The sequence below is a fragment of the Phascolarctos cinereus genome, unplaced genomic scaffold (assembly GCF_003287225.1).
Source record: "Phascolarctos cinereus isolate Bilbo 61053 unplaced genomic scaffold, phaCin_HiC Scaffold_1;HRSCAF=81, whole genome shotgun sequence".
In the NCBI taxonomy this organism is placed as follows: Eukaryota; Metazoa; Chordata; class Mammalia; order Diprotodontia; family Phascolarctidae; genus Phascolarctos; species Phascolarctos cinereus.
The window spans coordinates 261,296,905-261,322,109 of record NW_027555514.1 but is presented as its reverse complement, the minus strand read 5'-3'; the positions used below and the strand labels follow the sequence as shown (position 1 = coordinate 261,322,109).

The following is a 25,205-nucleotide window of genomic DNA, read 5'->3' as shown; positions in this document are numbered from 1 at the left end:
CTAATAGGTTCGTAGGCTCATAATTCTATACCTGAAAGGAGCCTTAGAAATCAATCTAATCCAACTCCCCTCATTTCACAGAGAAGGAAACCGAGGCCCAGGAAAGTTAAATTGCTCAATCAGAATCACACAGCTAGTAAGTGGCAGTCAGGATTCAAATTCAGTTCCTCTGACACCAAATCCACCACCATTTTGAATCTTGCTTCTTTCCCCAATGAGGATGCTTTGATATCCAATATATTTTGGAGAAGCAGAACAAATATTTTGAAATTTAAGTTTTGATCAGCCTTTCACAGTGTGGAATTAATTTCCAACTTCAGAAATAAATTGCCCTTGCTCAAGTGCACCAGTTAACTTCTTCCTTTATCTCACAGAGCAGTACTTTTAAGTCAATATCTTGGTGAGAATCAGTAGTGTAGAAAGGCTTTAGATGGAGAATCCAAAATGAAAAGATCTAACATTTGTGTAGGGACCCAACTTTCCTCCATCCCAAAGAACTATACATTATAAATGAATGGGGAGTTTGAACATGTGTATAGCAGAAATTGTAGTACCTGCTTCTGGGAAACTGAGGCTACTGGATCTCTCGAGTTTGGGAATTCTGAGCTGTAGTAAGGCTAAAGCCAAACAGTTATCCACAATGAGTCTGTCACCACGATAGTAAGCCCATGGCGTGGGGGAGACCTGAAGAGAGGAGTGGGAAAAAACCAAGTTGTCTAAGGAAGGAAGATTAAAAATGGAGCAGGTCAAAGCTTCAGTGCCGATTAGCATAACACCTGACCTATGAATGACTGATATGCTTCCAGGCTGGGCAGCGTAGACAGACCCAGTTTTCCTCCAGCCAAAAATAATACGGAAATAGTACTATAGAATGGAAAGGATATTGGGTTTGGGTAAGAAGTTTTAGGAGTGAATCCTGCCTCTATGATTTACTGTCTGTATGACTTTGGTCACCACAGATCATCTTACTACAACTCACTTCACTTACTGGGAACTAAGTTTCCTCATTGTAAAATGAGGAGAATGAATATCCCCTGAAGTCCCATCTGTCTCTAAATCCATCATGCTATGATAGCACAAAGATGCTCAGTGTTTTTTTCAATTTTATGAGTACACCTCTATTTAAATTGTTTTCAGACTCCAGTTCTGGTGTACAAGTGGGTACATCACTTGCCCCTCAATGATGTCTGTTTCCTTGTCTGCAAATGAGGTTGCCCTAGCTGACCTCTAAGGTCCTTTCCAGTCCCTATCTTACAATCATTTCTATTTTTTTTTTCTATAGCAACTTTCCTCTATCTGAGTCATACTTAGCTTTCAAAATTCTTCTCAATTCCACTTCCTCCATGAAACCTTCCCCAACCAGTCCAGGCCATAACCATTTCTTCCTCTCTTAACCTCCCAGAGAGTTTCATGCTTTGCACTAAACATTTGGCCACAACATTTTATTCTGTCTTGTGTTCTCTAATTGACTCATGTATGAGTATGATATCCTCAAATAGATTGTAAAGTACACAACAGCTAAGAATTATTCCTTTCCTTTGCTTGTCAGGGTTAGTAAGGAATTAGGCAAGCAAGAGATATTCTATAATATTGTTTTCATTTGAAATGAGTTGAATCATCTTGAGAACAATCAAAGTCCTGCTCCAGTGGTTCATCATGGTGCAATGGTGACCTTGGGTTTTCATCTAGGAACAGTATAATACAATTACCAACAGCTTCTGTCAGATGGTGAAGACTTCAAGTATGGATTTGGACACAGATTATGAATTCTATCTGAGTACCAGCCAATATAACTAGAGAAAGGCTCATCACCACGCTAGACTGGCCATCGGGGGTTGAATATTTTTGGATATGGCAGAGTACAGCTGAAAGAATACTGACTCTGAGGCAGCTGGTGGCACAGTGAACAGAGCAGTATGCCTGCAATCAGGAAGACCTGAGTTCAAATCCAGCCTCAGACATTAGCTGCATGTCTGGGAGCAAGTCACTTAACCTTCATTTGCCTCAGTTTTCTCATTCATCAGATGAGCATACTAATAGCACCCAGCTCCCATAGTTGTGAGGATCAAATGGGATAACAGCTGTATACTGCTTAACATAGTATCTGGCACATAGTAGGTGTTTAATAAATGCTTGTTCCCTTTCCTTATGCATTAATATCTCTTGCAGAAAATGAAGAAATAGGGAAGGTCCATGAAGAACTTCAGAAGATCCTCCAAATTAAGTGAGCACATTTGATATGATATACAGCCGTTGTAATGCAAAATTGGACCCAGAGAAGCCAGCAAAAATTATGTTGGAAATAAAACTTCAGGATCAAGAAGTAAACAAGGTGAAAGGCTCATAGGCTGTGCATATACTCCTCAAACAGCTACATCCTGAATACTTTGAAGAGGCTGGACCTGGTGAGCACTGGACAACGTCAAAGTAAGTGAAGTTGGCTAAATTTCAATAGAAAAGAAAGGTCTAATTACCAACATAGCAGACATTCAGAAATCAACTGTCGGGGTGCAATCAGATGATCAACCAGTGAGAGCAAGGGTGAAATGAATTTCGGGTTAGAAGGATGGAAATGAAAATACGCTTGAGAGAAGTGACCAGCTCCAGCCTAGAACATCTAAACAGTCTTTTAACTTTGGGAAAATGTGAAATGGGCAAATAAAAACATGGATCGTTTATGTCATAATTTTATATTTTGGAGAAGATAGGTATAGATATACACAATGCATATACACATATACACACAAAATGCTTAAATTACATACATACATGTAGATGTCTTTGTGTGCACATGCACATACACCTACATAACAATACACATGGTATTTCAAGTCTTGTTGCAATTTTAAGCTTTAAGAGTTTAAAACTGCACTAAGACTTTTGGAACAGTCTATACATGGGATAGAAGTGAGACCTGTAATTACACACTGATACAGGGAATTCCTGGGTAAGAAAGTTCCCTCTACTGATTCAGGTTGTTACCTTCTGAGAGGTGCAGTCTTAGAGAGTTGCTTAGAAAACTAAGAGATTGACTTTCCTAAAACCAAATAATCAGTATGTATTACAGGCAGAAATTGAGCCCAAGTTTTCTTATTTTGAGGCTGGTTCTATATCCATTGTGCAACACTGCCTTCCCTCTGTCTGTCTGTCTCGCTCTCTCTGTCCTTGTCTCTCTCTATGTACACACACACACACACACACACACACACACACACACACACAAGTCTATGTACATAGACATATGTAATTACATATAAAGACATGTTCACATGTGGGTATGCATGTGGGATATAAATTATCACCATGTGTATATATAAATGCAGTACACGTGTATATGTGAATGCATACATATATGTATGTATGCATGTGTACAAATGTATATGCATGTGCATATACAAATACTTATCAATATTTGTATGTATATACAAATGTATTTTGTTATTGTTCTATTTTGTCTCACATTTTCTGACCTCATTTGGAGTTTTATTAGCAAAGATACTGGAGTGGTTATTTCTTTCTCCAGCTCATTTTACAGATGAGGAAACTTAGGCAGAGTTAAGTGACTTGCCCAGGGTCATGCAGCTAGTCAGTGTCTGAAGCCAGATTTGAGCTCAGAAAGATGAGTTTTCTTTACTCCAGGTCCAGCACTCTATCCACTGGGCCACCTAGCTGCCCCACCTAGCACACAGTAGGTGCTTAATTAATACTTCTTGACTTGTTATATGATTTCTTTGATTTAGGATAAGGAAATTCTCTTCTATAAATGCAGATTTGGCATCTTCTCTGCAACTTATAGAATTAGTTACCTAGACACTGTAGAGTTAAGTACTTTGAAGGTCACAGGACCAGGATCTATCAGTTGGACTTGAATCCAGCTCTTCTTGGTAGCAAAGCTGGTTGGTTATCCACTACACCATGATTCCTTTTGTTGTCATTGAGAATAATTATAAGAATATTAATATCAATACATAGATTTATAAACTTTAAAACTTTGTAAATAACATTTACAAGACATTCTCACAACAACCACGTGAAGAAGGAAATGCAATTATTATCATCCCTATTTTCCATATGGGTAAACTTCATCCAGAGAGGTTAAGAAACTGCCCTGGGGTCACAGAGCTCATAATGGTTGGTGCCAGTGTTCTAACCGAGGTAGAGAACTCTTTCCAGTACATCATGCTATAGTTAATATTTACAAATGGGTTAGTGTTATACATTAGCCACCTATTGTCCGAGATTTTAGCCTGAGGACTGACCTGGCTAATGATCACTTTAAAGGGAAATACCACCTGAAGTGTGAGGGCATTGTTCCATTCAGTGATCGGGTCTTTAGTGGTGAATTTCACAAGTTAGCTTCTTGAGGTAGAGGTTTCCTACTAGAGATCTGGTTTCCCCTGATTGTTGCACATTAGCCGTGTTATTCCCCATTGCTCCAACACTCATGGCTCTGATATTTCCCTAGTATGGGTACTACCTTTGCCAATTCAGATCACAATCTCCTGCACCTATGTGGACAGTCTTTGTGTTGGCCAAACAAAATAAAACAAAACCAGCGGCCAGAAGGCAACTGGATGATGAACTTCTCCAAACTTAGCTAGGGTAATGCTGAAAAGGCAAACACACAGTTTACCACCCTGTCCATACATAGAACCCTGCCCACAAGGAGCTTCATATCTAGTAGGGGAGATAAGGCAGGTTCACAAATAACTCGACTTCAAAATTAAGCATGATATCCATGTTGGAGGAGTACAGGGCTCCAAGAACGCTTTGAGGATCAGTTGAGAAAATCATCACATCAAAGGATTGAAAGACAGATGGGAATTTAGAGGTCATTTAATCGAGGGGTGTCATCATCTGCTGTATGGGGTCCATGATGCTCCCAAAGATGAAAATGTAATTAGGAAATATTTAACAAGATAAATAAAAATGCAGTAAGACATAAATAATATTGCATTTTGAAACTAAGTCAATATGCAACCAAGGACACCATCCTAGTTAAGTCTGTAGGTACTTTATCTTATTTGAGCTTCACTCTAGGTCCATGAGGGAGATACTTCAGGCATCATTCTCTTCATTTCACAGGTGAGGAAACTGAGGCTGAGAGGTTCTGTGTCTTATCCAAGATCATGTGGGCAGTGTCAGAGGGGGAAGTGGAGTTTAGGTCTTCCCAGATTCACATATAGCACTCATTCATAGAGTCATGGGGTCACCATTCTAGAGCTCAGAAGGACTCAGAGATCATTTAGTTCAACCCTTTATTTCACAGATGAAGAAACAGGGGCCCAGTGAGATAAAGAGATAGTGTCAGATTCAAAAGTTAAACACCCACTTCCTACATTCATGTCCTTTCTCTCTTCTCTTCCTCAATCTCTTCTCTGACCCTTGGACACCTAAAATCTATCTGGAATGGCTAGATGGTGGGAAGACCCTTTATCATCAGGAGTGCCTTCTCCCCTAGCCTTCCCTTCACACCAGGAGCAATGTCCAGTGGTCCTGATCGACATCTGGCCCCGGGACTCAGATAACTTCCTAGGAGAAAGTGAGGCTGGTGACCTTGCACAGCCCTGCCTCACTTAAATCCAACTCACTTGCAAGTCATGGCACCATCTTCCTCATGTCATGGTCCTCTTCAAGAATGAAGTACAAACAACAACAATAATATTCTATTCATGGTAAATTGTTTGCTATACCTTAATGAAGACGGAATTCTTAATGAAGAACGGAGTTAGAAGTGAGGCACACTTGGAGTCCAGGAATCCTATAATCTCTACAATCTGGCATTTTCCTAAATGGCTCAGAAGCTGTTCTCAAGGGTGTTGCCTCAATAACAAAAACTTGCTATGGCATTGAGAACACTTACTGAGCTTCCAGGGAGGAGGAAAATAGCCCCCTCCTGATAGACCCTCTCAGCTTCAGCTTCCAGGGATGGGTCTGTAGACCCTCTCAGCCTCTGTTTCCAAGGATGAGGAACTGTTTGGACTGACTTCACCTACTGAAATTTACATGCAAACAACCCAGGTGCATATAGTCACTAGACTGCTAGAAGGTGGAATTTTCCTGTCTGGGTGACCAGGAAAAATGAAAAGGCCTATGGGAAAGAAGTGGTTTCCTATGACCTCATTTCTACTTAAAATTCCTGGAAGCGTCATTTGCTTCCTTTCTGGCTTCTGGTGTATTCTCGGTAATTTTCAGTCGAACTCCATTTTTTTGAAAATGAAACTAGGATTGCCTTTGGAAAACAGCAATAATCTCTCATGTTCACAATAAACTCCTGAGCATTCCCATCTGTTTTCACTCACCTGACCTTATTCTAGCAGAGGGACTTAGGTCTTAGGGAGCAACAAAAAACTCTCTGCCTTCTCAGCCCCATCTTCTCATACTTTCCAGTGTAGAGACCTTGAGCTCCCCTTCAAAAAAACTCAGCCCCCTCCCACCCGATCCCTCAGGCGACACCTTCCTGGGCTTATTAGACTCAGTAAATGCTGATTATTTGTGATAATTAGAGCACTGTGCCTGGATTCAGGAAGACGAGTCTTTCTGAGTTCAAATCTGGCCTCAGACTCTTCCTAGCTGTGTGACCCTGGGCAAGTCACTTAACCCTGCTTGTCTCCATTTCATCTTATGGAAAATGGGCTGGTGAAGGAAAGGGCAAACCATTCAAGAAAACCCAAAATGGGGTCACAAGGAGTCAGACAAGACTGAAACAACTGAGTAACAATGGAAGATTCAGACTGGAATGGGGGAGGGAAGAGTGGTTATTTCCAAAATTGACTGTGATGTAATAACAAAAAGCATTAATAAAACTTATTTTATCAATAACCATGTAGTTCATTGGAAAGAACACCAGCTTTGGACTGAGTACCTGAAGGAGTTCAATTCTTGTGCTCACTACCCAGGTGACCTCAGACAAATAAATGATTTAGCCTCCTTAGACCTCAGTTTTCTCTTAGGTGGAGGTGTCAAACACACCAGCCTGCAGGCCCAAATAAAATCCACAACACACCCGAATGTGGCCTGAACCAGGTTAAATTGAAATTGGGAAATATTTAACAAAACAAATAAAAATACACTGAAACAGATAATATTACATCCTAAAACTAAATCGGTATGAAACCTGTAGAGATCCTTATGTACAGTTTAGTGGTCTTGGCTTCTGAGTTTGACACTACTGCTCTCAGGTCCCCTGTATCTCTGAATTTGCAATCCTATGATGTAAGGCATTTAACTTTCCTATGCCTCGGTTTCTACATCTGTAAAATGGGGAGATGGGAAGAGTTAGATGAAAAGGCCTCTGGGATGCCCTCCAGCTCCGCCTCTATGATCATGGCTAAAGGTGTGATTAAGCTGGTATGAGCCAATGCTGTCGCTGTAGTCAGAGCACAAGTGAAGCTTGGAAACAACATGGCGGTTCCCATGGATCGAGTGCATTCTTCAGCATGCTGAGGCTGATAGTATTATGCCATTTTAGAGATGAGTAACAACACAATTACCAATGGATATTTAAATATCACTTTAAAGTTGGCCTAATTCTTCATGGACCTTATCTGATTTAAGCCTCATAATAACCATGCATATTATTAACCTCTTTTTATAGGTGAGTAAACTGAGCCTTATAGGAGTGAAAATCATTTGTGGACCCACAGCTAGTAAATGTCAAGAGGCCAGATTTGAACCCAGGTCTTCCTGACTCCAGGTCCAAAGTGTCATCCAATGTGCCACGCTCTATTTAATAGAGAGATTAATGTGGAAAGAATGGAGGGAAAAAACACCCCACAAGATTTGGGGTCAGAAGACTGAGCTCAATTCCCAATTGTTTAACCTTGAGAAACTCACATATATAGGGGAAGCTAGTTGGCCCAGTGGATAGAGCACCGGCTCTGGAGTCAGGAGGATTTGAATTCAAATCTAGTCTCAGACACTTGACTCTTACTAGCTGGGTGACTCTGGCCAAGTCACTTAACCCCAATTGCCCCATCAAAAAAAGAAGAAGAAGAAGAAGAAGAAGAAGAAGAAGAAGAAGAAGAAGAAGAAGAAAAAGAAGAAGAAGAAGAAGAAAGTCATATATAAGAATTCTGAGTTTCCCTTTCCTCATCTGAACAATGAATTGGCTAGATAATAACTTATAATTATAAAGTATATAATTATAAATATCTTTAGAGAAATATAAATAAATATATAAATCATGCACTGTTGTAACTTCTCAATGGTCATGGAGTGGAAGCAGGATGCTATAGTGATAAAAGTATTGAACTTGGAGTCCTAGGATCTGGGTTCAAATCCTGGTTATGCTTCTTCCTGCATAACCTTGGGCACATCATTTCTTTATGAGACTCAGTTTCCTCACTACAACATGAGGGGATTGATTTCAATGACCTCTAAGGTATTTTCCAGTTCTAGGTCTGTGCTCCTACAATGTAGTAGTTGTGGGAGAAGACCTGAACCCAGGGCTTCTCATTCCAAATCCAGAACTCTTAATACTATAACACACTAGGCTATATTTTCATGTCTCGTGTCTACACATTCTGCTCCACCATGGTCTTCCAAGAACGGGTGGGTGTGGGGGGGGAGATATAAAGTTGGGTAAAACATGGCCCCTGTCCTCATGAAGTTTATTATCTCAAAGGAAAATATGAACCATAGAAAAATTTAGTATGATTTTTAGAATTTTAGAATTAAATACAATTTAGAATAAGATTTTAGAATATGACACATAGAAAAAAGAAGTATAAAACGAATCAGAGAAACATAAGCAATGTGTTCTAAGTCTAAGGCCATTAAGGAAAGGTTGCTCCTGGCAGAGAAGATCAGAAAAGTGTTCCTAAGGAGTTATGGTCTTCTTGTAGTGGCAAAGGAATGTGGGTATAACATCAACCAATCAATCCAGAAAGATTTATTAAGCAGCTACTATGTGCCAGGCCCTGTGTGGGGTCATGGGGATACAAAGACAAAAAAAACCCCAAACAAACCAATATTTGACCGTCAAGGAGTTACCAGTATAATGGAGGAGACACATACGCTGAAGTGGTCTAAGGTCTCCAAAAGTGTGCAAGGACAGTAGAGCTCATAAGCTCTATGTCCGTATGGTCTAGGCAGTATTCCTATCTAATTCAACTCAACACAGTGCAATGCCATTTCATTAAATTTGACATTTATTAAGTGCCAGCTGTGTGCCAGGCACAGAGAGTCAGAGGGTAGTGAATAGAGAGTAGGCCTCAAAATCAGGAAAACCTAGGTTCAAAACCCACTTCTGATATGTATGGGCTGTGTGACCTTGGGCAAGTCACAACCTTATGATGCTCTAAGCGAGTCTCTCAGATGAGAGTGCAAAGAAGGGGCTGACCCAAATTAGTAGAGGTAATTCCCTCATCTGGGAGTCCAGTACACCAATGAAAACACTATGCTCCATGTCAGGAATGCAGAGAGAAAAATAAATAAATAATAAAATAATAAATAAATAATAAAATGAAAATAGTCCCTACCCTCAAGGGGTTTACGTTCTACTGGGGAAAATAACACATGCAGTTAAGTAAATATAAAATTCGAAGTAATGTGGGGTGACCCATGACCTTGATTTTCTAATTAAAGAGACAATGGCATCTTCTGAAAGATAGTAGAACTTGAAAAGAAGATTTGGAACAGTCAATGCAAAAAAGAAAATTCTAGAGGGCTAATCATAGAAAAAAAATGATTGTTGTTTATCAATGAAGGCCCAGTTAATAATTAGTATAATATTCCTAACCATAGACAGGGGCAGCTAGGTGGTGCTGCGCCTGAAATCAGGAAGATTCATCTTCATGAGTTCAAATCCAGCCTCAGACACTAACTAGCTGTAAGACCCTGGGCAAGTCGCTTAACTCTGCTTGCCTCAGTTTCCTCATCTGCAAAATGAACTGGAGAAGGAAATGGTAAACCATTCTAGGATCTTTGCCAAGAAAACTCCAAATGGAGTCACAGAGAGTCAGACACGCCAGAAGAACAACCATGAATATCTTTCTACACAATACAGAACAACGATTGGAACCAGAGAGAGTGAATGGATCAATGCTAATACATCTCTACTGGTGGAAAAAACCCAGCAACTCTGAATCCCCCTCACCTGGCTGTGGGTGTCAGGTCATCATCACCTTCCTCCTGCACAAAGCCCACTCGTCATTGTTTCTTTGAAATGAGTCGTAGGGAGGCTAGTAACTTATTGGGAGTCCAATGGCTCCTCAAGCTAAGGCAGAGGCTAAATGTATCCTGCCACCCCCACCCTCCATCCCAATGTCCCATTACCCAAGAGGGACAAGAGCACAATACAGGAGAATTGGGCTCTTTATTTTTAGTCTCTGGTTCTGGCTGTCGTTTCCACATGCAGGAAACTATTAATGCTAGGGATGTTTGCTAAGATTTTTCCTCACCCCCATCCCCATTTTGGGAACAACAACTGAAAAAAACCCAAAACCCCAAACCAACCCACCCTAAGCATGGGCCCCCTATTATTATCTCCATGCCTGACTTCCTTCTGCCTTTTCTTCCCCGTGGGTGGTGAGTTTGGGGTAGATATGCATTCAGGGGATGGTGGATGAGATGTAGGCAGAAGAGGATGAAGGATAATTTGTAAGGTATGGAATTAATAAGCATGCAAAGCAACAAAATTAAACCTCCCTAGAGAGAAGAAAATGCATAAATCATAGGTGTCATAATCATATATGTATGTACATACAGATATGTGTATATAATATATCCTTAAATTTATGTGTATATGTATACACATATTGTACACAGATGTGTGTATGTGTGTATGTATATGTATATCTATAAGTGTATAGGTCTCCTTTGTTATTCAGTCACTTTTCGTGACCCTATTTGGGGTTTTCTTGGCAGGGACACTGGAGTGGTTTGTCATTTCCTTCTCCAGCTCATTTTACAAATGAGGAAACTGAGGCAAAGAGGGCTAAGTGACTTGCCCAAAATCACACAGCTAGTAAGTGTCAGAGGCCAGATTTGAACTCAGGTCTTCCTGACTTTGGTGTTCTATCCACTATGCAGAGAGCCCTTAATCCTTAATGTTTGTATAGGATTTTCATCTTCACACTCATACTACTACTTCTAATAGCTAGTATTTAAGGTTAGCAAAACACTTTGAAAATACTGTATTATTTGATCCTCACAACAACCCTGAGAAGTAGGTGTTATTTTCATGTCCATTTTACAGATGAGGAAACTGAGGATGAGAGAGATTAAGTGACTTGCCCAGGGCCACATATCTAATAAGTCCATTAACTCATATATTAAGAGCTTGGGAGAGTATATTTAGTCCAGATCCATGTAATAACCCTCTGAGGTAGACAGGGCAGGTATAATATTATCTAGAGTTGTAAGGAACCTTAGAGAACATCTAATCCATCCCTTATTATCCCCTCCTCTGCACACTGCCCATTTTAGAGATGAAAAAAACTGAGGCATATATAGATGGTGACCCCAAGAAACAAAGGAAGGGTGCCGTGGTCAGACCTTTGCTTTAGGAATATCAACTTGGCAGCTGTGAGAAGAGGAAAGGGGAAAGGCTGGAGGCAAGGAGACCCAATGAGGAGGCCGTTTCAAAAGTCCAGGCAGCAGATGAAGAGGGCCTGAATTAAGGTGGTAAAGCAAGGGATGGGACAGACGTAAGAGATACTGTGGACATAGAATCAGTAAGACAATCCCATATATTCCAATGTGTGTTTATGTTTCCCCCCCATTTGAATGTAAAGCTCCTTGAGGGCAGGCTCTTTTAAAAAAATTTCTTTGTATCTCTAGCACTTAACACAGTTTCTGGCTGTGTAATAAGTGCTTAATAAATGCTTTTCCCCCCTTGTCATTATTTGAGTTTCCTTAATTTTCCTCTGATAGTCACACTTTGGAAATAAGACACTGAAGGACAGGGAACATTACAGAGACACTGAAAGAAACCAGGTAGTTTTTTTTTTAATTCTTCCATGAAATCTTAAAGCTGGAAAGGACATTACAGGTAATCTAATTGATCTTGAAAAATAGAATGAGGAAGATCAGAAAACTAGGAAGAGAGCTAGGTTAGGAGTAATGTCATAAAGACCTAAGGAGGAGAGAGTATCTGGGAAGAGGCAGTCAAAGGAGTTGGAAGGAAATCAGAAAATCTGAGTTTAAATCCTGACTCCTTCACCTTACTTGCTGTATGGCAAATCACTTCAATTCTCTGAGTCTATTTCCTCATCTTCAGAATGATGCAATTGCATATAATGGCCTCTAAGGTCCCTTCCAATATCCCTCATTTTGCAGATGAAGAAACTGAGGTACAGAGAAATTCAGTGCTTTACTCAAGGTCACATATGTGGGATTTTTTTTTTTTTGCGTAGCTGGGATTTGAACACAGATCCTCTGTTTGCAAATGCAGATAAAGAAATACAAGGACCAAGAAAAACTGACTGGAACTGACAATAAAAGAGAACATGGAAGAAATCAGTTTTATCTGATTTTAAGAACTTGAGAGGTGAAGAAGGAGGAAGCCAGTGTTCACATAAACTGCTTTTAGGGGGCCTTTTTTTGGGGGAAGCTTAGGTAGAACTGGGAAAAGTGAAAAGTGTGCCCAGTTGAGTTTCCAGGGAATGTTGATCTGACATTTGCATGTGCAGGTTATTGGATGCTAACCTAGATGAGAAGCTCCAAATTCACAAGCTCCTTGGGGCAGTGGCTCCCACTACCAGAGCCCTGCTTTCTGGTATTCTCATGTCCCACCTCCCCTCGGCATGTTAGTTTATTAAATAGCCTCCCCTGCTTTTGACACATTATTGCTCTGCGGTTCCTCATTAACACTGAATGGCACTTAGATGAAAATGATGCTTTAGTATAATTAAAAAATGATGAACGTACTGGGATGAACATCGCTTGAATCAGTAACACTCCAGAGAGCACAGAAGGAGACACTGTCATATTTCAACACAGGGATGTTTAAAAAAAATAGGTACAGGATAAAAGATGTAACTAACCCCCATTAAGATCACCTAGAAGAAAAACAGAGTCCTTTTGCACTCTCTTCACACACCGACACAGTTTCTGAGAAACAGACATAATTTTTCAAGCTTTGTTGATCAGCTGTTGAAAGACATCCTGTCCCCACCTAACCGCTAATCTGAGATCTCATAGCAACACGCAGAGCCTGACAACCTAAAATAGTCATGCCCACAGCAATCTTTTCACTTCTTATCACCCCAGTGAAAGCATGTTCAGAAAAGGGTTCTCTCACCTAACAGCTGTTCCTTCTCAGAGCAGTGAGCAAAGACACAGCTGACTTTGGGGATGGGGAGGAGGGGTAACCACTCCCAGCTCTCAGGTCAGCGGCTATTTCTGTAGCTCTGTGGGTCCAGAAGTTTGCTAGAATCCTGGTGGTTCTGTTTTCATGGCAGGTGTTTTTGTCAATCTTTACTTCCAATGAAATCAATATGGCAGAATGGTGACCTTGGAGAGAGGAGAATTGATTAGGTGACCTTGGGCATGTCTCAACTTTCTCCCACCCCCAAATCTCACCACATTTCCTTGCATCCACAATAATACCTAGTACATAGTAAGTGCTCGTTGAATGACAGTATCCCTTGTTCCTCAGTTTCCTCCAGTGTCATCAAAGTCTTGTTACTCATTCCTTTTCATCCCTAAGGATGATAGTTCTAGAGCTGGATGGCCTCCAGAGACTAATACAGCCTCTTTGGGTGAGGGGTTTAGAGGGCATCTAGATTCTCTTCCAGCTCTAGATCTATGATTCTCTCACTTTATAGATGAGAAAACTGAGGCCCAGGGAAGTGCAGGGACTTGTCCAAGGTCACACAGCTAGTGCCAGACACAGGCTTTGAACCCAGGGCTTCAAACTATGGATCCATTTCTCTTTCCGCTGTTCAACTCCACCTTCCCATTTAAGAGGCTGTTGTTAAGTGGTTCAGTGCCAGAGTCAACATGAGCTATTATTCTCCTGCCTCCAGCCCTTTTTTTTGCCATTATTTGAGTTTCCTTAATTTTCCTCTGATAGTTACACTTTGGAGATAAGATGCTGAAGGACAGCGAACATTACAGAGACACTGAATGAAATCAGGTAGTCGTTTTTTTTTTTTTAATTCTACCATGAAATCTTAAAGCTGGAAAGGATATTACAGATAATCTAATCCAACCTCTTCATTGTCATTTAGTCTAAGCTAGTGATTTTGCTTGAGCAAATGAGATTTTCCTTGACCAAATCCAAAGTATTTTTGCTTCAGTAATATGATTTCTCTACTCAGTGGCTATGTGATCATTTATTCTCTAGCAAGTGGAGAAAGGACGGTGAAATTCTCCATCTGGCTTTGCCTGGTAAAGGGGTGTAGGATTTGTACATCAATATTTTGAAAATCTGCCATCCCTTCCCCCTAAAAAAGTAGATCAAAACTTGCTTCCACCTTCTTTGAAGGTCTTTATGAGATACTATGGATACTACGGATCAGGCCCTTTGGGTATTGTAATAGACAAAATTTCCCATTAGAGGAAGAATGAATATTTCATCTCCAGACTCAATGCCTTTGTATAGGACTGGAATGCCCTCCCTCCTCAGCCCCAACTTCTGGAATCCCTAGCTTTTTTCAAGGCTTTCCTCAAGTGCCACCCCTTACATTCCTGACTCTCTGAATTGTTTGACTTCCCTTTGTACTTACTCTGATTATATTCCATATACCAATGTATATATCACATTTCCCACTCCCTGCCCCTCAAGTGGGATGTAAGCTGGCATAGTGGATAATGATAATAGATAGCACTTATATAGCACTTAAGGTTTGCAAAATGCTTTCAAAAATATCTCATTTATCCTCACAACAACCATGGGAGATGTGGTCCAGGGCAATTCATTTTATTTTTCCGGGCCTTAGTTTCCTCATCTGGGAAATAGAGGGGTTGGAACTGGATGATATCTAACACCTCTTCTGGATTTAAATCTGTGGTTCTATAAACCCCAGCTTTGCTCCTCACTCCCTGTGTGACCTTGGATAAATTTCTTCACTTCTCTGGAACTTGCTGTATTGTGGAAGAAGGAGTTAAAAACGTCAACTAATAATATTGATTGCTAAGGAAACTTCCAGAAGACCAAAGGAAGGGGAGGGGTTAAAAAATTAACGAACAGCAGCAGTAAATACAAATCCAGATTTGGTAATATTCCAAAAGGAATATTGGAAGGGAGGAGGGAGTTGAAAGAGAAATGAAATATAATAAACTACACAAGATCACAGCCTAGCAGATGGCCTCATCCACTTCTGTAAAAGTGTGTTTGGTGTCCTTAGATTACAGATGCCAGTCACTCTGTAAAAAAGATTACCTCACTCCTGTTTTCTTGGATCAAATAGACTTCTTAAACTGTTGTATCTATATCCTCTTTTTTAATTCCCTTGTACAGGGATTGCTTTCCCACACGATAACAAATCCTACCAATGCATGACAAATGTTCCTCACCACCATTATATCTCCCTTCTCTCCATTTGGTTATGTCGTGCTGTATTCTGTCGTCTCCTTACTTATCTGGCCTAAATTGCTGCAGAATGCTGCCTAATGTCTTTGTAATCTTTGCAGAGGGAGCTGGACATCAAGGCACCAGCCCTACCCAAAGCAATGCTAATCCTTGGTTCAGTGAGCCATTTTCCACCTCGTGGCTCCTTAAACTAGCTGCTAGCTTATCATAAATTCACTGATTTCTTTCCAGATAGATAAATAAATGGGTTCACTTTTTTCTCCTAGGACAGTGGGGTCAAATTCTTGTCTGTGGACCCCAAGCCAGATTAAAATATAATTGGGAAATGTTTAGCAAAATAAGTAAAAATACAATACAATATGTTGTTCAGTTGTTTCAGTGGTATCTGGCTCTTCATGACCCTGTTTGGGTCAAAGATACTGGAATGATTTCCCATTTCCTTCTCCAGCTCATTCTGTAGATGAAGAAACTGAGGCAAACAGGGTTAAGTGACTTGCCTGGGATCACACAGCTAGGAAGTGTCTGAGGCTGGATTTGAACTCAGGAAGATGAGTTTTCCTAATTTCAAGTCCAGTGTCATCTACCTGTCCACAATACAACATAGATAATGTTAATTTGTTTTTCTAATCAACATGCAGCCCTCAGGAATCCATTTCTATCTGATTTTGACACCACTGACCACAGTATAGAATCTGAACAACTTTGAAGAGATTGCAGGATCATGCGATACAGAGCTGGAAGCAACCACAGAATCATTTAGTCTAACCTCCTCATTTTACAGTTGGGTAAACTGAGGCTCATAGGTGAAGTGAATTGCCCAAAGTTAAATAGCAGAACCAGAATCCAAGCTGTGGTCAGAGATGTAGAGCAGGAAGGGGCCCCAGAGATCACCTAGTCAACTCCCTTCTTTTTCAGATGAGGAAACTGAGGCCCAGAGAAGCCAAGTAACTTGTTTTAAGGTCACACAGAAAGTTAGTGGCAGGATCAGAATTTGAACCCAGATCTTCTTACTCTAATTCGTGTACTCTTGACATTGAACTACATTGTCTCTCCAACATCATGGACCATGTAGTACAATTTGATTGGAATAAGAAGGATGATACTCGGAAAAGGGACTGTGAAATTACCTGTTGGCTAATATCTGGGATAGAGGGAGGGAGGGAAGATGGAAGGAGGGAAGGAAGGGAGGGATGGAAGGGAAAGGAAAGGATTATATTTATATATGTTAAGTATTAAACAATATTTTTACTGATAGTTATGACTTAATTATTAATGCCAATATATTCATATGTCATATTAATTTATCAGTAATTTAACTTTTTGATATTCATCCTCCTGATCACCCTGGGTACTATTATTATCTACATATTATCACCCACACCCTATTTTACAGATGAGGGAGCTGAGGCAGACAAAAGTCAAGGCACTTGTCCAAGGTCACCCAGCTACTGAGGCGTTCCTGACTCCAAGCCCAGCACTCAATCCACTGTGCCACCCAGCAATTGCCTTACATCTTCTTCCTCCATTTTCTTCTTTTCCTTCTTTGTTCAATCATCTTTCAATATACAAGAAGACAGAGACCATACTATTTGGTATTTAATGTCATTCACAGTCTGCCTCCAACCTTCATATTCTGGGCTTATTCCACATTACTACCCCTACACTCTAGATTTAACTGAACCGTCCAACTTATTCCCTGTGAAAGATATTCTACCTCCTACTTCCAAACTTTTGCATAATCTGTCCCTTAGACCTAGAAAACTCTCCCTCTTCACCTTGACCTGTAAGAAGCCCATGACTCTTCCAAGGTTGAGCTCATGTCATCTTCTAGCAGGGGCCTTTCCTGGCTCTGCCACTTGTCCATTCTCCCCCACCTCTGAATTATTTTTCATTTTTAACATATCTGTGCATGTGCTGCTCAGCCTGCCCTCCTCCAGTAGAATGCCCTCCTTGGAGGCAGGAGTTTCATTTTTGTGTTTTTAACTCTGGTGCTTGGCACAGTACCTGTGGTTGTGTGACTTGGGAGACATTGGCACAAGAGTGGCCAGTATGGCACCGCCCTCATCACAGAAGGTGCTGTGCTCCATGAGCTCAAAAGAAACACTGGATGTGCAAATTTAGAGAATCTACCCCAAATGTTCACGTTGATTATTGGTGCCCAATCTGAGGTAGAGCATTCTGAGCTCGTGTAGATCTGATTAGCCACAGTTTGACACACTGCAGCTTCACTCTAGCATAGGGAGGCCATTTCGATCTCTTCGAGAATGAAGGATACCAACCATGAACTAATCATACAGTGGGTGTTTACTCAATGCTTTTTGAATGACTGAATGATATGTTTGGCATGGGAGGGAAGAACTAAGAGGATGTCTTCATCTTCCTCCTCTTTTTCTTCTTCCATTTCTTCTTTGTTTTCCTTTGTTCTCTCTGTATGACTTCCTCTATCACCTAGAAGGTTACTGACAAAGTCCTGCCTTTGGTTCCTATTTGCTGAGATTGTTTCATCTAAAATGGGGCATTTGGCAACGAGACCCGACATCTTCTCTCTTTTTTTTTTTTCAATGTTCTGTTGTTGTTTATTTGTTTCCCTTGGCTGCATTGATCTGTGAATGCTGCTGGATAATGTGTGGAACAAATGCATTTCCTACCCAAATACACACAAAATAGAGTAACTCAGCTACTTCCTAGCAGGGAGCCTGGAGCAAGTGACCCCTTTGTAATACCAGCTGACCTGGGTTTAATACAGTGCTTGCATCAGCCATGTTGGGAAGTGACTCTTTGGACCCACTGCAGCTCCAGCTAATTGAATGCCCCTCTCCACAACACAGCTCACAGTCAGGAGACCCTTTGTAAACAATTCACTGCATTCTTATTTAAGGAATATCTTAGGGTTCACTGTCTTCCTTGATGCTTCAGCTCCCTTTCCATGTGAATGGCATTCATCCTTAGCCATGGGATCTCAGCGACTGTTTAGAAGGTTCTGTCAGATACCACTGCTGGTAATTAGTCTCAGTTTGGTGGAAATAGCCAAGGAGGGGTGGCACATTATGTCCACAGGCTCATGGAAATCTGTAATGAGGCTAGTCATTGAACCAAACGTGCCAATCACATCTAGGTGTTCTAGTTAGAGCACGGTGGGGAAATAATAATAATAATAAAAAAAAGCAAAATGGGATGTGGTAAAAACAAACAAACAAATGAAATTTATAAATAAATTAATGAACAAATAAATAAACTGAGGTGGGTGAAAGGGGAAGAAAAGCAAGAAGAAAAAACCCATAACAACCAACCTCTGTGTAACTTGTATGTTATGAAAGAGCCTCAAACCTTGCTTTGTCTTACAAGAGTCTTCAAGCAACAGGCAGCAGACATATGCAACAGGGACACCCCAGTGAAATAGCAGGGGAATTTTGAAATGTGTTATAACAAGGACTGTCCACTGGTGTAGACAAAGAGCTTATCTTTCAGCCATGCGGGAGCCCTGGGACCTGCTTCCAGCCACGGGCTGACCTTGATCTGGGAAGATTTGGTGTTTTGTTGATGTGGCCAGGGGTATGCTGGCAAATGTTTAAAAACCAGCTTTTCCCCTCCCAAACATGGGCAGGACACACTTTTAGGTTTAATTTACATTAGTAACATTTTCTCCATCACTTTTTTAAGTCCAGACAATCAACAAAACAATAAGTCAAGCTCTGATTTGTAGTTTTTGCTGATTTCCAAGGTGTAAAAGCTCATGCTGAAAATTGAAGTCATTTTCCTGAGCTAATTAGAGTTGACTCCAGAACACTCCTAGATAGGGTGAACCTGGAGCCATCCCTTGGTCCTTTCCCCGTCCTATATCAGTGACAGGGGAGCAAGGTGCTACAGCCAGTGAGTTGGTCAGCAAGCATTTATTAAGTGCTTAGAACATGCCAGGCACTGTGTGGAAGCATCAGGGACACAATGAAAAGCAAAAGACAGCCCCTGTTGTCAAGGAGCTCACATGATGGGGAACAGAGCACGCAAGCAACTACGTACATGCTCCAAGTCTACCTCCAGTTCTATCATCTGCCAAAGGGTCTTTCCCAATCACCCATACCCACACTGCTGGTGTCTTCCCTTTGAGATTACTTCCTGTGTACATGGTAGAGGGGTAGAAGGTAAGAGTGGCTAGATGGCTCAATGGATAGAGCACTGGGTCTGGAGTCAGGAAGATGAGTTCAAATTCACACTCAGACACTACCTATGTGACCCTGAGCAAGTCACTTAACCCTGTTTGCCTCAGTTTACTCATCTGTAAAATGAGCTGGAGAAGGAAATGTCAAATCACCCCAGCATCTCTGCCAAGAAAATCCCAAAGAGGTCACAAAGAATCAGACACAACTGAAATGATTAAACAATAATAAATGTTAACCCTGGTTTGATATCTATGTCACTATGGGCAAATCCTTGGGTATCTCTGAACTTCAGTTGCCTCATTTGTAAAATACCGATAATCATGCCTCTACTTGATTCTGATAGGTCACAGCAAGGAAAGAGTTTATAATAATTAACGTACTATAGAAATTTTAGTGACCATCATTGTGATTGTTATATCTAGTTATCCTCTGATGAGTTTCCAACTCATGGGTTCTGGTGTTTAGAAGGGGCATCCTTCTCCCCTAGCCTTCCCTTCACACAGGGGCCATCTCCGGTCACCCTGATCCACATCTTGCCACTGGACCCAGATGGCTCTGGGGGAGAAAGCGAGGGTGGTGATTTTGCACAGCCCTCCCTCACTTAAATGCAATTCACTTGCATGTCATGGCATCACCTCCCTGATGTCATGATCCTCTTCGAGACCAAAGGATAAAGAAGAAACAACATCAGTCCCCCATCCTCATAGATGAGGAAAGAGAAGCCTGGGGACATTAAATAACCTATCCAAGGTCACTCAGCTAGTACACTGAAGACCTAGAAATAAATAGAACCCAGATTCTTTAACTCTACATTCTTTATTCTTTCTAGTTAGGCTAAGCCTACTAAGCGTAGGATGTGGGTGTAGAGGACAGGGTAGTAGACTTGGTATGAAAACACTTGGATTCTCTTTGCTATTAATATTAATTATGTTTCTAATATGTTATTAATATTAATTGCTTTTAATTTGTTTTTAATTAACATTAACAACAATGGAAACTGCATTTTCAAAGTATTGTCTATGCATTTTCTCATTCAAGCCTCACAATGACCCTGTAAGGGAAGCCCTATAGTTATTATCATTTCCATTTTGCAAATGAGAAGGAACTGAGCTCTCAGAGCAATGAAGTGGTTTTGCTCATGGTCACACACATATTCAAAAACAAAATTTGAACCTAAGACTTCTTGAGCCATTATAATTTAGAGCCAGAAGAAGGTCATAAGATCCCAGACTTAGAGCTGTAAGGGACTTTACAGGCTATTTGCCAGCTACCCATTTTACAGATGAGAAAATGGATGCCTAGAGAGGTTAGTTAAGTGATTTGCCCAAGGTCACATAGGTAGTAACGGACCAAACCTGGATTCGAACCTCTGAATCCAAAAATGTGGCCCAATTCTCTATAGAGTTCCTGGGACTTTTTCATACCTATCCCTACTTAAGACTTAAAATGCTTTTAAGTGTTTAGGAAGACATTAAAGCCACTTGGAATAACTTCTTTTTTTTTTCCCAATTCTGAGACTACAGACAAATCTAGGGGTCTTCTGGTCAGTTTGTGTGTGTGTGTGTGTGTGTGTGTGTGTGTGTGTGTGTGTGTGTGTTCAAAGCAAATCTAAATAAAAATACCCCAGGAAGCCTTTCAAGTCTCCTCCATAACACTACTTTTAGGAAAAGAATACATGGAAAACAGAAAGGCCCCCATTGAACTTCCCTCAAAAATCACATGGGGCTTAAAAAACAAAGTGCTCAGCAAAAAATAGAATTTGGAATTTATTAAATGGAAAACATGTATGAGAAGGGTTGGAGACATTAGAGGGAACTGGATTCCACATCTGCATAACAACCTCACCACTTGAATGCAACACACAATTACTGGCTCACTGAGCAGAAATAATTCATCCAAATGACCCATGAGAAGAAGAAAAAGTTGGAGGACCATATACAATCATCCCATAACCCAGAGCATTCCCAAGGACAGGCATCCTGGTGGGATTGGGTGGGTATATTGCTGGGGGTCAAGTTGTGTTTGTAACTTTGGCAAATGGAGAATTGACTTAAGGTCAACTGTAGTGGGCATTCCAAATGTCAAAGCCAAAATGAAGGTACAGCCCCTCTGGCCTGTTCTCCACTGATCATCTTGATGGAAACTTAGAAAATGAATCTATGGCTCGTGTTGCTCATTTCCCTGATGAAACATGGGCACAAGGACAAGTTCAGGCGAAGTTAAGCCAAGATGGGTTAAGAAGACAAAGTGTGTCCTTAGCAAACCCCAAATCTCCTATAAGGGCTGTAAAGAAGTATGGGTCAGTCCATAAGCATTTTAAAAGTATCTACTATGTGTCAGGCATTGCATTCAGCACTGGGGATATAAAAAAAGGCAAAAGACAGTCGCTGCCCTCAAGGAGCTTACAGTCTAATGGGGGAGATGACCATGTACCCACATGCTATATAATCAATAGAGGGAAAGCAGTAGAATTAAGAGGGATTGGGAAAGATTTCCTTGAAGAAGCTGGGATTTTAAATATATACCTCAAGCAGGAAGGGAACTTCAAAAAGGGATTTCTCACTTGCTGTTTCAGAATTTTATTTTTTCTTTTTATTAAAAGGATACTTGTTTTTACATCTATGTAGCCATCTACATATGTATACAATACACTTATGTATTTTGTTCTACTTGTTGTTCAGTCATGCCCAACTCTTTGGGGCCCCATTTGGAGTTTTCTTAGCAAAGATACTGGAGTGGCTCATTTTACAGATAAATAAACTGAGCCAGACAGGATTAAGTGACTTACCCAGACAGCTAGCAAATGCCTGAGGCCAGATTTGAATTCAGAAACATGAGCCTTCCTATCTCCAGGTCTGGCACCACCTAGCTGTCCCTCGTCCCCGGCATATATTCCCCAATATATTCCTTTCTTCCCCCACCATTAGAGTCATCCCTTACACCAAAACCTAAAAACACCCAGTCCAATAAATCTCACCACCACACCAACACACTTGATCGCATAGACAGCATTCTGTACCTGTCCTCCTTCTGTTCTTGAAAGAGTGGGAGGGAGGTACATCATTATACCTTATATTTGGGGCCGAGCTCAGGAACTATAATTACAAAGCATTATTTCTATTTTTATTGTCAACATTGTTTTTTTGTCCATTTATATTGCTGTTGTCATTGTTTATATTGCTTTTCTCCTTCTGCATGCTTCACTTTGCATCAATTCTTAGAAGTCATCTAATGCCTCCTGAAACCTTCTTATTCTCTGCTTCTTATAGGACAGTGATTATCCATTGTATTCATGTACCACCATTCATTTAATCATTCATTTTTTTAAAAACAAGCATTAATTAAGTACCTAGCATGTGCCAGGTATTGTGCAAAGTACTTTACAGTTATGATCTGATTTGATCCTCCCAACAACCCTGGGAGGTAGGTGCTATTATTACCCCCATTTTACAGATGAGGAAACTGAGGCAGGCATTAATATAGACCAGCACTTGATTTGCAATTAAAAGTGTTTAGGGCACTGATGGATTAAGTTATGTACCCAGGGTCACACAGTCAGTATACCTGGGGTTGGAAGGGTGGGGGGATAGGGAGACTTGAATCTATTTCATTCTGACTTGAAAGTCATACTTGGCTCCATTTCAGTTTAATAGCATTAATTTTGAGCTAAGGTGTGGTGCTGAATACCTATTTCGCATTTACTTAAAAAAAATTCTTAGTCCTGGCTTTGCCGTAAGCTAATTGTATGACCTTGGATAAACTACTTACCTTTTCTGCTCTACAGAGTCCTTATCTGTGGGAGGAAAAAATATAGAGTTGGATTAGAGGATGTCTAAGGGCCATTTAAACTTTGACACAGTCATAGAATCAAAGTTTTAGAGCTCAAAGGGATCTTAGAAGTCATTAAATCTATTCTTATTTCACAGGGATGGGATAATTGAAGCACAGACTGTGACTTGCCCAGGGTCACATAGCTAGTAAGTTTCTAAGGCGATATGTCTCCCAGAGTGAGGCATTTAGAATAGAATTACATAAGATTAGAAGGGACCAATGAGGTCATCTAGTCTAACCCTCTTCTTTTACAGGTGAAAAAAAATAGGCAAAGAGAGTTAAAGTGAACTACTTATGATCTCATAGTTAATGAAATGGCCGGGTTCAGATCTGAATCCAGGTCTTCTACCTCTAAGACCAGTGCACTTTTCATAATACCACATAGCTTCTCTTTATGAAACTAAAAGGTAGTATAGGAATATTGAGTGTGGGGATAAGAGGAGGTGAGACCTTCTCTCCTGCTTCCCCATAGGAATCCTAGAGGAAGGGCTCTTTAAAAAATTTTGTTTATTTTTACTTTTCAACCTTTGCTTTTATAAGATTTTGAGTTCTAAATTTACCCTCTCCCTTCACTCCCCCCTTCTGAAGACAGCATGCAATCTGATATAGGCTATACATGTACAATCATATTAAACATATTAAACATATTTCCACATTAGTCATGTTGTAAAAAAGGAATCAGAACAAAAGGGAAAAACCATGAGAAAGAAAAAAAAAGAAAAAAGTATGCTTTGATCTGCATCCAGACTTCGTAGTTCTTTCCCTTGATGTGGATAGCATTTTTCATCACGAGTCTTTTGGAATTGTCTTAGATCATTGCATTACTGAGGAGAGCTAAGTGTATCAAAGTTGGGCATCGCACAATGTTGCTGTTACCATGTACAATGTTCTCCTGGTTCTGTTCACTTCACTCAGCATTGGTTCATGTAAGTTGGAAAGGCTGTTTCTTAGGTAGGAGGAGATCTCTCTAAGCCCCCAGTTTGGAATACAGGCTATAAAAGGAGACATATTGTTAAGGATGGAGTGCAATGGGCAGGGAGAAGGGTGACAATGAAGTATTATCACTCTGGAATCTCTTTCTGAAGAATGTGTATGCTGGGAAACAGAATATTTCTTCCTCACTCACAGTGTTATTGGAAATTTTGATAGGCATTGAGTGGGAGTAGGGGAATGGTGTGAGTGGGTTGAAGGAATGGAGTAGTTCTGGCTATCTATGTGATTTTAACTATTTAAATTGTGGCTCATTGAGTTTGTATATCAGTACACAAATCTTAAATAGGTATCTTGGTTGAATAAGCAGAATCCAGAAGAGGAGAGTGGATTGCATTGCTTTTAAGAAATTATACAATGCTTTGATAGTATCAGAGATATTATGTATGCTAGTACTATATATGGTGTGTGTGTGCGTATGTATATGTGTGTATATATAATGAATAGTATCATAGATCTAGAGCTGGTAGAGACTTATAAACCACCTAGTCCAACTCCATCTTACAGAGAAGGAAACTGAGACCCAGGCAGGTCATGTAACTTGCCCAAGGTCACAAATGTAGAAAGCATCAAAAGTGGGATTTGAACCCAGGCCCTCTGACTGCTAAGCCATTGAGTACACTTTCCATTGTTTATCATGCTCCCAAAGTAATCTTTGATGCAGAATTCCATTTTGTAAAGCCTCAGTGTTCTCTCCACCAAGATTTATGGCCTTATGTAATGGAACAGTATGATCTCTGAAGAAT

General features: G+C 40.5%; 2 long non-coding RNA genes across 8 annotated transcripts in view; one reads left to right on the top strand and one right to left on the bottom strand.

Moving 5' to 3' along the window:
* The window catches only part of LOC110221777 (uncharacterized), a 214,606-nt gene that overhangs the window by 121,892 nt on the left and 67,509 nt on the right, over positions 1–25,205 (bottom strand). For all 6 annotated transcript variants that reach the window (XR_013482873.1, XR_013482874.1, XR_013482878.1 and 3 more), the window contains 2 exons: positions 23,407–23,431; positions 13,247–13,458 (listed from right to left, as the gene is read on the bottom strand). This is a non-coding gene — a long non-coding RNA (uncharacterized LOC110221777). The remainder of the gene's footprint in view (positions 1–13,246; positions 13,459–23,406; positions 23,432–25,205) is intronic.
* Positions 1–25,205, top strand: part of LOC110221779 (uncharacterized) — a 45,813-nt gene that overhangs the window by 18,290 nt on the left and 2,318 nt on the right. Inside the window, exons 2-3 of one of the 2 annotated variants that reach the window (XR_002328241.2) lie at positions 2,170–2,427; positions 7,598–8,147. This is a non-coding gene — a long non-coding RNA (uncharacterized LOC110221779). Of the gene's footprint in view, positions 1–2,169; positions 2,428–7,597; positions 8,148–25,205 lie in introns of those variants that run through there. The other variant, XR_013482889.1, reaches the window with a different exon arrangement.